General features: G+C 47.7%; 1 long non-coding RNA gene across 1 annotated transcript in view; it reads right to left on the bottom strand.

The window, feature by feature from the left end:
* LOC138260375 (uncharacterized) overlaps window positions 1–15,141 on the bottom strand; it is a 50,949-nt gene extending 35,808 nt beyond the window's left edge. The window contains exon 1 of the long non-coding RNA XR_011198847.1: window positions 13,989–15,141. This is a non-coding gene — a long non-coding RNA (uncharacterized lncRNA). The remainder of the gene's footprint in view (window positions 1–13,988) is intronic.
* Between the last annotated feature and the right edge of the window lie 332 nt (window positions 15,142–15,473).

Raw genomic sequence — 15,473 nt, forward strand, 5'->3', positions numbered from 1 at the left:
GATTCGGCACACCGCCTGCCATGCAACAAATTTCCCTGCATCGCCCACCAGATCAATGAAGCTCCTGTGACTTTGTCCTTCACACCCAGGATTTCTCTGCATCTTCCCCGGGGCATCCAAATACCCCGCAACCCGAAGAAGATCCAAATAGTGCGCCGGAAATCAACGCAAGGCCCTGACTGCGTGAAACATCGACGTATTGTCTGTGTGCGCCCGTAGAAACCGCCGCACACCTCTCAGTTTTCCACGCATCTCCTTCTCTGCAGTCCCTTGCGGATAATTTAGACGCAAACCAAGTACTATGTGCTTGCAAGAGACACTTATTGCTTTTAAGAACTTAAGAATCTTTTTATAGTTTTCTAAAGTGATTTTGCAACGTGTACTGGCATTTAATCAGATAAATATTCAATATTTTTCTAAACCTTTGTGGTGTTATTGCATGTTTTATTGCACAAATTTACACATTGCCTCCTAAGTTAAGACTGACTGCTCAGTGCCAAGCTACCAGAGGGTGGACACAGTATGATTTGGATTGTGTGTGACTTACCCTGACTAGAGTGAGGGTCCTTGCTTGGACAGGGGGTAAACTGAATGCCAACCAAAGACCCTAAGGAAGAACGCAAGACTTTGTTCGAGTTCTAGCTTAGACAGTGGAACAGAAGAAGGTTTTCCTTATGAAAACAAGGACAGTGCAGTGGTTAAAGTACAGAGTAAATAGGGCTGCGTCAAAGCAGGATTTACAGTATTCAGCACAAACTAAACAACGGCGAGGTGATGGAAACTGTAGAGTATGGTTTGAAAGGAAAGAAAATGGAGAAGACCAACCTAATGACTCCAAAACTTCTGGAAGAGGTTTTTGGTGAAACGCCTATTCGCTGACATGGAAAAATACTTCACAGACCCTGTAGCTAGTTACAAGTCTGTATGATGGCTGGGGTGGGGCGCTCTGTACAAACACTTCCTATAGCTCCTAAAACAAAACTTGTCAGACACTTGTGCACAAAAATGTGGTAAAAGGAGGGTAAGCAGTTAGTCTGGGCTAAAGAAAGTTTTTATTGTCACACCTACATACATCTGTCTTCAGTCTATATACCTCCTATGGATCATACCATAGGACTTAGTGGGTTTTGGGCCAGTCCCTTGCTTACTTTCAGTTGGCATTCTTGTTCACTTATCTGCTTGATTCTTAATGGATAGCTTTCTTTCCTTGTTTGTTACACCCATTGAGAATAGCTTATTTACCTTTATTTTGATTTGGCAACTTGTACCAGTCATCAGTTCATACTCAAGGAAGTACTTGTTTCTTTTTCATTCAGCACTACATAAGCGAGCATATGCTTTCATGTTCTCTCTCAAGTGTGCTGCTTTGCCCTCAAATACATGTCCCCAATGCTCTATGTTTTGCTCCCTACCACTCACAGGTCTTATGTGAAAGCCAAGATGCAGGTATAATTTGACACAGCATGATTAAAGAGACTTAATCAGTTGTTTTTATCTCCTGCATTCCAAATATTGCATGAAAGTGTGGGCCTTGGCACACAAAGGCATTTATAGTGCTTTTGGAGGTGCTGGCAAGAGAGTAAGAAAAGGAATGAGAAGAAGGAAAGAATGGAATACGCAAAAGGATGAGGGGAGAAATATGTGCAAAAATACAGTGGACAGGAAGACCATGCAGCCAAAAAATAAAATAAATAATTCTTGATATTATGCTGGAGGAGTCACTTGTAATGCTGAGTTCATGCCAAAGTACTCCAACTGCAATTTGGCAGTTTTTTTCTTGTGCACAGCTCGCCAACCTTAAGTTGGTGAACAAGATTTGGCGTCCCCTAGAGCAATTTCCAGTTGCTAGGAGGGCACCTGGCGAGATTTCTCCAATGTGGGCAGTTGCAACCATTCACGTTGAGAAAGCTGCCAATCAAGTAAAAAATCTACTTGGGCGGTTGCAAAATCAACTTAAGAAGCAGTGCCCTCTGGAGAGCCAAGTGGTGCAGTTTGTACTGATTTTGCTGCACAGCATAAGCTCTCAAGGCTAAACATCAGCGTGACATGCCTAATTCTGCCTGTTCACAGAACTCTGCAGAATCTCGCTGAGTTTTCATGTAACTCTGCAAGTTCAGCCCACCCCTAGTTTAATGCACTTACACTGCTCCTGTGAATCAATCTGAGGATAGTAACTAAATTTTTTTGCCTCTTATTTCAAATCTCTACACACTTAGAGATATTTAAAATGTTTACTGTGTGCATTTTGCTTCTTTACTTATATAAACTTTAGTAATCTTTTAGTATTATTTATTTTTCGGAGCAGTCGCAGACTCCCCGAGTAGGCTTGGTAGACCCCGAGGGGACCAAAGGGTAAAGACCACTGTCTTAGATGAAGGTCATGAACCCGGTTTGAATCAAAATCCTTAGCAAATGCAATTTTTCTAGAAACTGTGACGGAAACAAGTTTTATCTTATCAGTAGAACCTACTCACTAACTTGATGTGTAGCCACAGACTATGTGTAGCGCAGGAGCGAACGAATTACACCTCATGGGTCAAGACGAAGGGTCTTAGAGATGAGGCTGGAGTGATGGCAACTGTACCCATTGTGAGACCTACAAATACATTGCTAACAGGATACTATTTGCTGAAGGAATATAGAGACCTGAGGCGGAGTATAGTAGACATGTGGTAATATTCTGTACATTTAGTGGATGAAACGCGTCCAATGATGTTTCAGTCCATTAAGTGCAAGTTTTAAGTCTTCCCAATCAGTTAAAAATTTTAAACAATTATAATAAATAATAAAATAATCTTGGTTTAATTGATATCCAAAACATATGGTAAAGTGTTCAGAACTTTGTAAGAAATACGGAATTTCTCTTTATGCTACAGTGCTTTACTGCCCAGACACTATTGGCTGATAATAGTAGCATGGAAAACAAAATAAAAAAAAGTCTAAATAAACGTCGACAGTCCCCCTTTAGCCATCTCTCCACGTTTCCCTCTAATGTCACAGATTCCTATGTGACCGACCACATCTTGCTATTACAAACATACCACAGGATGCAACATTACTCCACTACCTTCACTGATGGGGGCGTGTCCAAGATGGCGACGTGAGAAGTCGCTCGGCTGAGAGCTCCACTCGTGGCCCTCTACAAATATCCTGAAAACACCTGATTCCCGGTCTCCCGGACGCAGCCAAACAGTGGCGGTTGCGTCGGGGATCCCGCTGCTCCTGGAGGCTGCGAACTGTGTTGCGCGTTGACTCACGGAGGCGGGCTGAGAGGGCCTTCGCCGAACCCAGCTGGGGCCTGGCGCTGGCCGTCCGCGTGAGCCGAGGCCGACGCGCCTGCCAACATAAGACATCGGCGCCGGGAGGGCGCAGCGGGTGACCAGCCCCTACTTCGGTCTGGCGCTGCCGCTATCCCAGAGGCACAGGAGTGAGTGGAGCCCCGATGATATTAGAACGAACGGACGTCGCAAGCGCTGCACCGCCCCAGAGCCGCTTTTAGCAGGAATAACTAAACACGACTGAGACCAGAGGTACAGGGGAATCCCAAAGAAGATTGGATAGGGAGAGGAGGGCGAAACGAAAGACGCTGTTCTCCGTCGCTTCCACTGCCGAAATCATTGCGGTGGATCATCGACCGTGAATTTCAGAGCGGACTATGACTTTGGGTAATGCGCAGTGATTGCGTGGAGACTGAGAGGTGCTAGTGTGAGTCGATGCTTCCTTGACTTATTTTTGAGAACTGCCTACGCTTGCGGGCTACTAACTTTGTCTGGTGGTGCGTGAACAACAGAACTTTGCAGGTGGTTGCTGCACCGGGTGGAACCGGGGCCTCCTGGATGCGAGGCGTGACGCACCCGTCACCGGAAGGCATATCAGAGGAACGTGAGCCGCGAGGTGGCGACTCGCGAACGGGAGACCGCTCCGGGGACATCGAGGATCGGGGAGCAGCAACTGGACCTGATCCAGCGGGGTGCCGCCAGAGGGCCTTTTCAGCGCACCCCGCTGAGAGTGATTGACGGCCTAGGGTGAACCCCCCACCGGAAATTATTGGCGCAAAACTTAAAACTCAAGTGAGTTCACATATCCAGGGCAAATACAACCGGTTGCTCTCCAACACACTGAACTGTGCAAAAATCTGGGCCCTCATCACTAACTAGCGCAACGGTGCCATGGCGAAGCTATTCCAGCTCCAGCAGGGGTGGGCGACTGTGATTCCCTAGCGGGCCCCCTACTGAGGGGATCTCCGTGATCAATCAAGTAATGTTCAAACCACAAGCGACGATATAGACTTAGAGATCTAACGGGCGCTTACTCGTCGCTATACATTTGAACTGTGGGTCATATAAAACACTAATCCACATATAAATTTCAACTCGCAATTAATGTACAACGTGCCCCAATTCGATGCAAACATGGTGAAACCGGAGCCTCCAAAGAATCAAGTGAAAACTAGACCCTCAACCCCGCTGCTAGAGACCGACGCAGTACCAAGCTCGAACGCACTAAGCAAAGTACCCGAAACACTGGCCGCCCACTCTCCACAAATCGAGACAGTACTACAAGCCGTACTTGACACCAGAACTTCACTAGAAAGCAAAATAGATACAGTGGCGGCAGAAGTTAACATCCTCCGCATGGAACAGCGGATACTGGCAGACAGGGTCACCACAGACGAAACATCCCTTGAAACGGCACAACCAGACATCGAAGAAATTAAACTGTCTCCAACATCAGGAATCCGAGATACGACTACACAAATGCGCAGACGAAGCAGAGGGACGCTCTCGCCGCAACAACATGAGATTCCTAGGTTTCCCAGAGAAGATTTGGTCGCCCAACGCGGAATAATTTCTAGAAAGTTGGCTTAAAGAAACTTGATTAACACAAACACTTCACCATTTCTGGTAGTAGAACGCGCACATCGAGTGCCGGGAGGCCCTTCCCGCCCGGGTGCCCCACTGCGCCCGCTGTTTGCAAGATTTTTAAACTACCGGGATAGAGACCAGGTGTTGAGAGGCTTCCGCACGACAGGCCCAATAGATATCGAAAACACCAAAATGACAGCATACCCAGACTATACGGCTGATGTTCAACGCAAGCGCGCCCACTTACTACTCAGCAAAGCAAATACTGCAAGAGAAAAACTATTCATATTCCCTAATGTATCCGGCAAGACTATACGCGTGGTAGACGGAGACAGACCCCCATATATTCCCAAGCTCAGAGGACGCATGGACTTGGATTCACGCGAAGGGACTTGCAGATCCAACAACAGAACCCAGAGAACAAAAAGAATGGCTATCCAAACAACCATGCCGTAATAAAAGACAAAAACCAAGATCTGAATCATCCTCAACCAAGTCACAAGCAGCAGTCGAACAAGCCCGGGTCTTAAAAACTGTAAACAGATTCTCGTGCATACGACCACGACCCAATCAAGACAACAACGACTAGGGCTCTGATTCGGCAAGCAGTCACCGCGGTCCGCTATCATCGCCGCTGACCTCTGGCCCAGCATTTAGTCCATGCTCGGCAGACGACCTCTGAGATGATACATGTAAGCTAAAATCATATAAACCCAAGCTTTTGCACTAAACCAAAGACACAGTAAGAGTAAAACAGGCCCAATTCCCTCAAGAATTAAAGATGGATCGTCTGACCCACTCACGTCCTCTTAGGGTGTGCAGATAATAGTCACACCTAGTAACACCCCGCAACAACATGTGCAAGACACTCACTAAAGCTCCACACAGAAGCTATACCGGGAAACGTTAATATTCGCCAGGGCCACAACGCAAGAGCTATCTTTTGGATTACCCACCAACACCCCCCTAAACCTAATGGGTTGCCGAATGGACCTAAAAGAAACCAAAGTTCGCCGTAGCACCCGTTGTGCCTGGCAGTTCACAATTAGATTAATAACTGTAAGTTGTATTCTTTTTTCTTCTTTCCCCCTTTCTCTAATATGCTCAACACCCAAACACGCGTTCAGAAGGCGGTGGGCTCGAGGCGAGGCAAATAGGATCCCGGGATGGTCCGGGAATACCTCTAGGGCGGATACCACGCCACACACCGACTCACAGAAAATATGACGACATATAAAATATAATAACCTGAAATGTTAGGGGCCTAGCCAATATAACTAAAAGACAAAGAATACATGCCTACCTTAAACGCCATAAAATACATATCGCCATACTGCAAGAGACACATGTAACAGCACACGAACTGTGCGAAATAGGCAAAAGCTGGCTGGGCACAGTTTACGGAACTAAAACATCAACATTCGCGAAGGGCGTCTTGATCTGGATTGCCCCCGGGGTCCCTTACACAACACAAGAAACCCACATAGATAATTATGGCAGATACGTCTGCCTGGTTGGAGAACCAGATGGGAAACAGCTAACAATAACAGGGATATAGGCACCAAACACGGGACAAGGAGAGTTTCTTCGTATAACAACTACACAAATCCCATACGACCCGCACATACCAACTATCTGGGGTGGGGAGACTAACAGCGTGATAGATGTGACAATGGACAGATCCCATCCCCCACTAAAAGGTGCCCAAAGCAGGAATTTGTCTAGAGCACCGGTACTCAAAGTACGGCCCGCGGGCCGCCAGCGGCCCCACGGACCTAACTTGGCGGCCCGCGACCGCGAGACGCACACCAAACGCAATAAACAATGGCCGCCGTATGTAAACATAGAGGAGGGCCACGGGAGCATGCTCCCGCGGCCCTCCTCTATGTTTACATACGGCGGCCATTGTTTATTGCGTTGCCCTGACGATCTGTGGAAGCCAAAGCCCCATAAAAGTCAGCGCTTGCAGCTAACTTTTACGGGGCTTTGGTCGTCTGCCTGCTGTCACCGGCTCCACGTCTGCTGCCCGCCTGCCTGCCTGCTGTTCCAGATTTGTGGCATCTTTACAGTGCTTTGAGTCAGGTAAGGCTCTTTGGTTATTTATTTATTTGTTTTTAATGTAGTGTGTGTTACTGGGGTAGGCGTGTGAGCAGATTGCGCTGTGTGTGTGCGCTGTGTGTGTGTTTTACTGGGGTGGGGTGAGAGCAGATGGCGCTGTGTGTGTGCGCGCTGTGTGTGTTACTGGGGTGGGGTGAGAGCAGATGGCGCTGTGTGTGTGCGCGCTGTGTGTGTTACTGGGGTAGGGGTGAGAGCAGATGGCGCTGTGTGTGTGCGCGCTGTGTGTGTTACTGGGGTAGGGGTGAGAGCAGATGGCGCTGTGTGTGTGCGCTGTGTGTGTGTGTTACTGGGGTAGGCGTGAGAGCAGATGGCGCTGTGTGTGTGCGCGCTGTGTGTGTTACTGGGGTAGGGGTGAGAGCAGATGGCGCTGTGTGTGTGCGCGCTGTGTGTGTTACTGGGGTAGGGGTGAGAGCAGATGGCGCTGTGTGTGTGCGCTGTGTGTGTGTGTTACTGGGGTAGGGGTGAGAGCAGATGGCGCTGTATGTGTGCGCGCTGTGTGTGTTACTGGGGTAGGGGTGAGAGCAGATGGCGCTGTGTGTGTGCGCGCTGTGTGTGTTACTGGGGTAGGGGTGAGAGCAGATGGCGCTGTGTGTGTGCGCTGTGTGTGTGTGTTACTGGGGTAGGGGTGAGAGCAGATGGCGCTGTGTGTGTGCGCTGTGTGTGTGTGTTACTGGGGTAGGGGTGAGAGCAGATGGCGCTGTGTGCAGATGGCGCTGTGTGTGTTACTGGGGTAGGCGTGAGAGCAGATGGCGCTGTGTGTGTGCGCGCTGTGTGTTACTGGGGTGGGATGAGAGCAGATGGCGCTGTGTGTGTGCGCGCTGTGTGTGTTACTGGGGTAGGGGTGAGAGCAGATGGCGCTGTGTGTGTGTGTTACTGGGGTAGGGGTGAGAGCAGATGGCGCTGTGTGCAGATGGCGCTGTGTGTGTTACTGGGGTAGGCGTGAGAGCAGATGGCGCTGTGTGTGTGCGCGCTGTGTGTGTTACTGGGGTGGGGTGAGAGCAGATGGCGCTGTGTGTGTGCGCGCTGTGTGTGTTACTGGGGTAGGGGTGAGAGCAGATGGCGCTGTATGTGTGCGCGCTGTGTGTGTTACTGGGGTAGGGGTGAGAGCAGATGGCGCTGTGTGTGTGCGCGCTGTGTGTGTTACTGGGGTAGGGGTGAGAGCAGATGGCGCTGTGTGTGTGCGCTGTGTGTGTGTGTTACTGGGGTAGGGGTGAGAGCAGATGGCGCTGTGTGCAGATGGCGCTGTGTGTGTTACTGGGGTAGGCGTGAGAGCAGATGGCGCTGTGTGTGTGCGCGCTGTGTGTGTTACTGGGGTGGGGTGAGAGCAGATGGCGCTGTGTGTGTGCGCGCTGTGTGTGTTACTGGGGTAGGGGTGAGAGCAGATGGCGCTGTGTGTGTGCGCTGTGTGTGTGTGTTACTGGGGTAGGCGTGAGAGCAGATGGCGCTGTGTGTGTGCGCTGTGTGTGTGTTACTGGGGTGGGGTGAGAGCAGATGGCGCTGTGTGTGTGCGCGCTGTGTGTGTTACTGGGGTAGGGGTGAGAGCAGATGGCGCTGTGTGTGTGCGCGCTGTGTGTGTTACTGGGGTAGGGGTGAGAGCAGATGGCGCTGTATGTGTGCGCGCTGTGTGTGTTACTGGGGTAGGGGTGAGAGCAGATGGCGCTGTGTGTGTGCGCGCTGTGTGTGTTACTGGGGTAGGGGTGAGAGCAGATGGCGCTGTGTGTGTGCGCTGTGTGTGTGTGTTACTGGGGTAGGGGTGAGAGCAGATGGCGCTGTATGTGTGCGCGCTGTGTGTGTTACTGGGGTAGGGGCATTGTTTTGAAAAAGGGGGTGGGGTGGTTGTTCCCCCTCTAAGCCCCGCCCCCTCTAAGCCCCGCCCCCGCTGTCACTTCAGTGCGGCCCTCGGCCGCAAACCATACTGCAATTTTGGCCCCCGAGAAAAAGTTTGTGAGTACCCATGGTCTAGAGTATTGTGACAATGGATACGAGAGAGGGAACTACACGATGTATGGCGTTGTATACACCCCCCAGTTACAGAATATTCCTTCTACTCCCCGGTACACCAACTCCATACGAGAATAGACCGGTTACTATGATCAACCAGGTTATCACACAAGATACACAGCGCATCCTACATGGCCAGAACCTTATCGGACCTTAACCCCCTAATCGCAACACTTAAATGGGGCACACAACTTACGCGCATCTCCACATGGCACCTACAACCTACTCTACTACGTGATCCCCCCTTCCAAGATAAACTAGCGGAAGAAATAAAATCCTACTTTACAATCAACACAAAGTCGACGATGACACGAGCGACGGAATGGGACGGACACAAGGTAGTCATAAGGGGTATCTTTATGTCAATGACAGGTGGGGTTCGCAGTATGTTAACAGCAGAGCTACACAATATAGAAGGAGTAATACGTGACAAGGAGCGTGATTTGGCTAGTGGCAAATGCAACACCATCGAATTAACCAATCTCCAAAAGCAATGGAACGCAACAGAAATTTGCCTACGCAAATTCGACTATAGACACTATACAGCGCGACTGCACGCTGAGGGTGATCGATCTAGCAGAATGCTAGCATGGCTAGCAAAAGGTACCTTCACTGATAAAAATGACTTTCAGTACAGACTTCACAAGGTTACTAATGAGGCCTGGGCGATCTTTCAATTATGCCGGACTAATTCATGCACATTCCAGTTTTTGACAGTATGCTTTTAAAGTGAGGTACGAAAGGGGTGTTAGGGAGTCACTCTGGTTCTCCTATTGCAGGAGCATCATCACAAGAAAGAACGCGAGCGGCTCAAGACTGTGGCACTTATTTTTTTTCTTTGTTTTATTATTTTCAGCACGAAGTTTGTCCTGTCAATTGTGGTCGCAAAGACATACCAAGTCCTTAAAAAATAAAGAAAAAAAATTTAAGCTAAAGCGGAAAATATCAGATTTGCGTCTTGCCTAATTTTCGGAATTTTACACACTGAATTTATAAATTCGTACACCTGCCAGATCTGACTACACGTCACCAAGTTTGATGTGCGCCAGTCTTGGGTTTTCATTTCACAACCTAATGCATTCAAAGTTGTAACAGTCCTTGCTCGCTTATTTTAGCTAACAGAATTCAGTGCTTTATATGAAAATATAGAAGTGCAGATACTCACTGTTTAGAGTGCCTGTCAGCTTCTGAGAGGCACCCTCCCCTTCAGTGCTTGAAATGGAAGAATAGAATAGAATTGTTTCTGATAAGTGCCGGTACTTTCCAATTAAAGGTATTACGTTTTTCTGTACTCTCACACTCAAAATAAAAAAGTGCCGGTACTCAGTACCGGCCTATTTAAATCACCTCGTCCCTTTCAAATTAAAAAAGTGCAGGCACTCAGTGCCGAACAGTACCTGACCACCTAAAGCACTGATAGAACCGAAACACCTCATATCACCGATGGGAAAAGAAAAGCCGAGGGCCCTGGTGACATGTCGTGCTTTATCCGGACAGGTACTGAATGGCTCTACTTGACAGGGAGAGCGAGTGCAAGGAAGAATGCAGTACGATAGAGTACCGCACTGCTCTCCAGTAAGTTTGCGACAAGCATGGAAGAAAGGCCGGACAAATCTGCATTTGCAGCATGAACAGCTGCGGCAGACAACCACGAGCCAGGCAGGGAATCAGCTGTCGACAGCCCAGCAGAGCAGTGATGGATCGCCGGAGAGCGGAGAGGCTTCATTGCAGCGAGCTAGTGCAATCTAATGGACTCCCTCTCCCCATTGTGCGGTTCCTTCAGTGGAAGAATCCTGCTCCCAGCCACCCCCGCCGCTCCCCTCCCCCGACACTGCGGAACATTTCTCAGGCAGGAGCCGGCACAGGTTTCTAATTATCTTTTTGCAGGGGCATTTCCTCCCCTCCCTGCAGTGTTTCTGCACGCATCCAGTTTGTAGACGAGGCCCCGCTTGATCTTGCAATAACCTTCAGAATTCTACCACTCAGTCTTTGCCTAACAACCATCGGAACTGGACCAAAAGCAGCACTTTCAAAGTTACAAAAATAGCGCGCTTAATGTGGGCTTCAATTATTGAAATATCGTCCTCGGTTCCTACGGAGGAAGTCCTTTGAAAACCACTTACTGCAGCAACTCTAGCCGGCTTTTAAACGACTGATTGACTCAAACGTAGCCAGAATTATTTTTGTGGCTAACAAAGCTTAAAGAGGCATCTCGTGTGCCACATTCAGCACCAGCAGTCTTTCTAGCCAGCACTGCGCATGTTGTAATGTGTATTTAAGCCCATACTAACTGTGTGGTAAAAGCAAAGCTGTCGCCTTCTAAAATGCCAGGTAGGCTTAAGCTGTCACGCGTGACCTTGGATCACTTGGCAGCAGCGGACTACTAGTAAAGATGGGCAGGTATATTTCAATATTTGTAGTTGGGTCGGGCTGGCCAGTAGTTTAGGAGTACGCCTCGTCACTGGCATGGAAAGATGCAAACGTATCATCTGCGTAAAGGCCAAAGACAGGATGAAATGTAAATCCTTTTATCTGGTGCATGGGTCAATCCACGAGCTCAGTCCTCAGTTTGAGTGGAGAAGCCTTCCATAGAGCATTTGTCTCTTAAGAAACTTGTGTAAAAATGTGCTGCAATTGCTCACTTTCAAACAACCTTTGAGACAAGGTCAACGTGTTCATTATTCTTACGCCAGCATCAATTACACTGGAGCTATCCATTCAAAGGTTTTCATCTAATCAAAGCATCATCTAATCTTCGATCAAGTGGCACCCCAGAGCCTACAAAAGGCGAACACGTAAAGTGTTTTAAGTGTTCTATATACTCAATCTACCTTAAATTATCAGGCAGTGAAATTATTTAGCATTTGCAGCAAGTGCTCTGGTATGTAAAGTATATTTTAGTGGTGTTGCACATCTCACGTGGCAACTGGTCACCTTACAAAACCGTGGGAAAGGCTTTCCAAGCAGAGGAAACCAAATCAGTTACTCCGCCAAACCCCAAGAACTAGGCAGAATTGCTGCAACATACAAATTACTGTGGACCAAGCAATGTAAAGGGTGAAACTTCCTTTCAGTATATTAGCTTATGAATCATACACAAGGCCATTATTATGAGTGGCCATGCAGGCAGTGATGTGATCAAAAACGCATCTTTCAGAATCCAATGACAGGAATCAGAATTTATAACGGTCTGGTAAATGGGTTCAACCTCCATTCATGTATATGCTTAGTGATCCTGATAAAGCATCGAAGTGCTTTATGACAGACAGTGCGAAACTTCAAGAACCTAATGTTATTGGTTAATCAAATGATCATCAGGAACAATCTTGTGCACTAAAAGACACCATTCTATGTATTTTCTCCAGTTTCTCTTTGGCAGGGGTGTAGGAGTTGGGTGTGATCATTCCTGAACTCATGCAAATGAGTGCTGGAATGAACAGACTGGCCAGAGGAGATTAGCGGTTGTTAAATTGCAGGCAACTGGTTTCAAAGAGGAAGCGGTTATGATCTGTGAGGTGTCAGAAATTGCAGAAATACAATAATAGAGAGTGAGACAGACAGCCGCACGACTTAGCAAAGGCTAAACTCTAAGAGTAAAGGGTGCCGAGTATGAAGGGTAAAGGAGAGAGTTGTTTAACAAAAACAAAGGAAGGAGAAACAATCAACTGCTTACGGTCAAATTCAATTTTTCATGCATGATTCCAGGAATACAGTGAGAGGAGGCCTTTTGAGATCCATGCAGTCTGAGGATAGAAAACTGCAGAAAATCATGTACCTTTCAGCTCCCATATTGTACTGTATTATGTGTATATCCCTTACCACCCACAGATGGGGTGCCCAAACACCCATCCAAAACAGGATAGCACTCTACGATGAAAAATTAACACCATGCAAACAAATGCCTGCCCTGCAACAAAAACTTAAATGTAAACCTGCACAAAGGAAGTAATTAGGCATGCTAAAGAAACAATGAAAAGATAATGTCTTACTGGATACCTACCTATACAGAGGTTGGGTACCGTCTACAAGATATTGTTAAACAGTCCACAAAGTAGGTAGATGCCATTCATTTAAGCATCGCCACCTTCAAATATGAATAAATGTTTTTCAGATATCTCAAATGAAGGATTCAAAGACCCCTTCGCCAAATGATCAATCACAAAAAGCACAGTCCAGGCAACAGAAGTAATAAATATGCTCATCATCAATTATGTAGTATAAACGACATGTATTTTATACAATGAACGTGTGGTTGTTTGTGTGAAAAATATTGGCTAAACTTAAGCCTGTAACAAGCAAACAGATTATCTGCAGTTTGAAAAAAAAATTAGTTACAAATATTGGTACGAGTTGTATATGTGATTAGTCTTTCTGGCAAATGTCCGATATTCGTAAATGCATTCAGTGGGTCATTTTATCCGTGTGCGTCTACGAATACCTTTCTAATTTAACTATACATCTACAATCGGTCTTATGTTAGTGAGTGAAGGGCCTTAAGGGTATGTAGAAACAAAATGCAGCAACGGCCTTCATGGGAGGAAGAGTGGCCGCGGGTGAATCACAAGAAAGAAGCCTCGAGCAAGCTATTAAGCCAGTGCGCGGTTTACAAAAAATACGAACTCAGCGCGAAGGAACGCATTCGCAGATCACAAGTGGTGAAAACAAACAAACACCAAAAATAACGGACTCTAGCTGAAAGCGCGGTTCAACGAGCTATAGGAACTGCACTTTCAAGCGAGCTTAGAAGAAAGTTGCAATTACAGATAATAGAGCACCAGTTTCACCGGCAGTTTAGAGGGCAGACCTGGGCGCACTGTACAAAGCCACACAAGTGTGCATGTACATTCAGGAGACAACACAAGTCGAATACGTTTTATACAAATTAGGGCAAAGCATGGCCAAACAAGACCACACAGCGTGCCAATGGAAAGCCAGGATTTGCAAAAGAAATACGCAAACCTTACCCCACCCTCCATGATACAGAAAACTGTGGATGAGCCTCACCTATAACTGAGTCTGCTTCCTGGAAAGCGGGGAAGAGGAGAATCCTTGCACCGACTCCCGCAGCTGCTGTTCTTAGGGGGGCAGTGGCCCCAGCTCCCACATTCCTTTCCTTGACAAACTGAAACAAACCTATTTCAAGTTATGTCTTTTAAACTTAGCAAAACATGCCGTTTTCGGAGCTTCACGAATGAAAATCTGCATGTACCCATACTTAACGGGCATATTCCCCCGGGTAAAATTCGGCAGGTCTCACACGCCGATTTCCACCTAAGGAAAATTGCTGGTTATCGGCTAATTACCACAAAACTTGTAATTCCGATCCCTGCGCTTACCATGGTGGTGCAGGGATCGGAAAAGAACGGGTTACTCATAACGAGGATCAAAACAAGGTTAACTACCCGTCCGCTGGCTAGGCGAAGCGACTATACATTCTTTCTCTCATTCGTAGCAATCTTCTGACGGATGTCATTGGTCCGTAATTTTAGCACTTCCGGGTCGTATTTTACAACCAATCTCAGGGCTCAACATATTCCGGGAGTCGTCTGGGAGTGGGCAGTACTGCCAATGTATAAAGTCATTAAGCATTGAGGTATGAGGTGCACCACAGCCAATCCTAATGCGCCAGACAGAATTCCTACGTGCTGATTGGTTTCTGAATCTGCACCTGTTTGTTAATTGGCGCTCCGGCTGAGTCAAGTTAGTGAACTATGGACCGGGCTGTAACTATGTGGGTGCCGAGCTCATGTTATAGTTCTTCCGCGCTGCAGGTGACAGAAGTGAACCTTAGTTGGAAGCGTCACACGCCTATCTACAGTTCACAGCTGGGCATGTCTTTTTGGCGTTTGTATTTGTGGCTTAAGCACGGCGTGACAGCTATGCATCGTGCTATATATATTATTATTATTTTTTGGGGAGGCACGGGGCGATTAAGTGATTGGCGCAGAATCACATGATGTTGAGCGAGCGCCGACACTCGAACCTGGCTCCCCAGCTCCAAAGTTGGCAGCTCTGGCCCTTGTGCTGTTCTGTACACCCGCTGTCCGGGAGCGGTAATGTGCCGGCGCAATGCGAGCGTTCAGTTGCGCAGCGCTCCGCAGAAATAACAGCACACACGACACGCACTCGAGATAACAGGCTACCCGGCGTCCAAACTGCTTCCCGCCTGCCGAGTCAACCACTTTATTAACTCCCTCACGTCACAGGGTCTATACTATCCTACCCCCATTAGCAGGGGAGATTAATCTTCCGGCATGCACAGGGTTTAGAAACCAAACACCCCCGTCCGCTGGGGAACTTGGGGCAGTCCCCCAAACATAACATGTGCCACATCCTCAGTCTATGGCACACAGTTGCACACCTAGTCCGGAACTTCGCGGAGGCGGGGTGCTGGAGTGGTCGCTAAGACAATGCAAGAATTTAGGGCCAGATGTACGACAGGATTTTACCCATTCTGTGTCTGTGGGAAAAAGCTTTCGTACATATGGC

Source organism: Pleurodeles waltl, chromosome 9 (genome assembly GCF_031143425.1).
Source record: "Pleurodeles waltl isolate 20211129_DDA chromosome 9, aPleWal1.hap1.20221129, whole genome shotgun sequence".
Lineage (NCBI taxonomy): Eukaryota > Metazoa > Chordata > Amphibia > Caudata > Salamandridae > Pleurodeles > Pleurodeles waltl.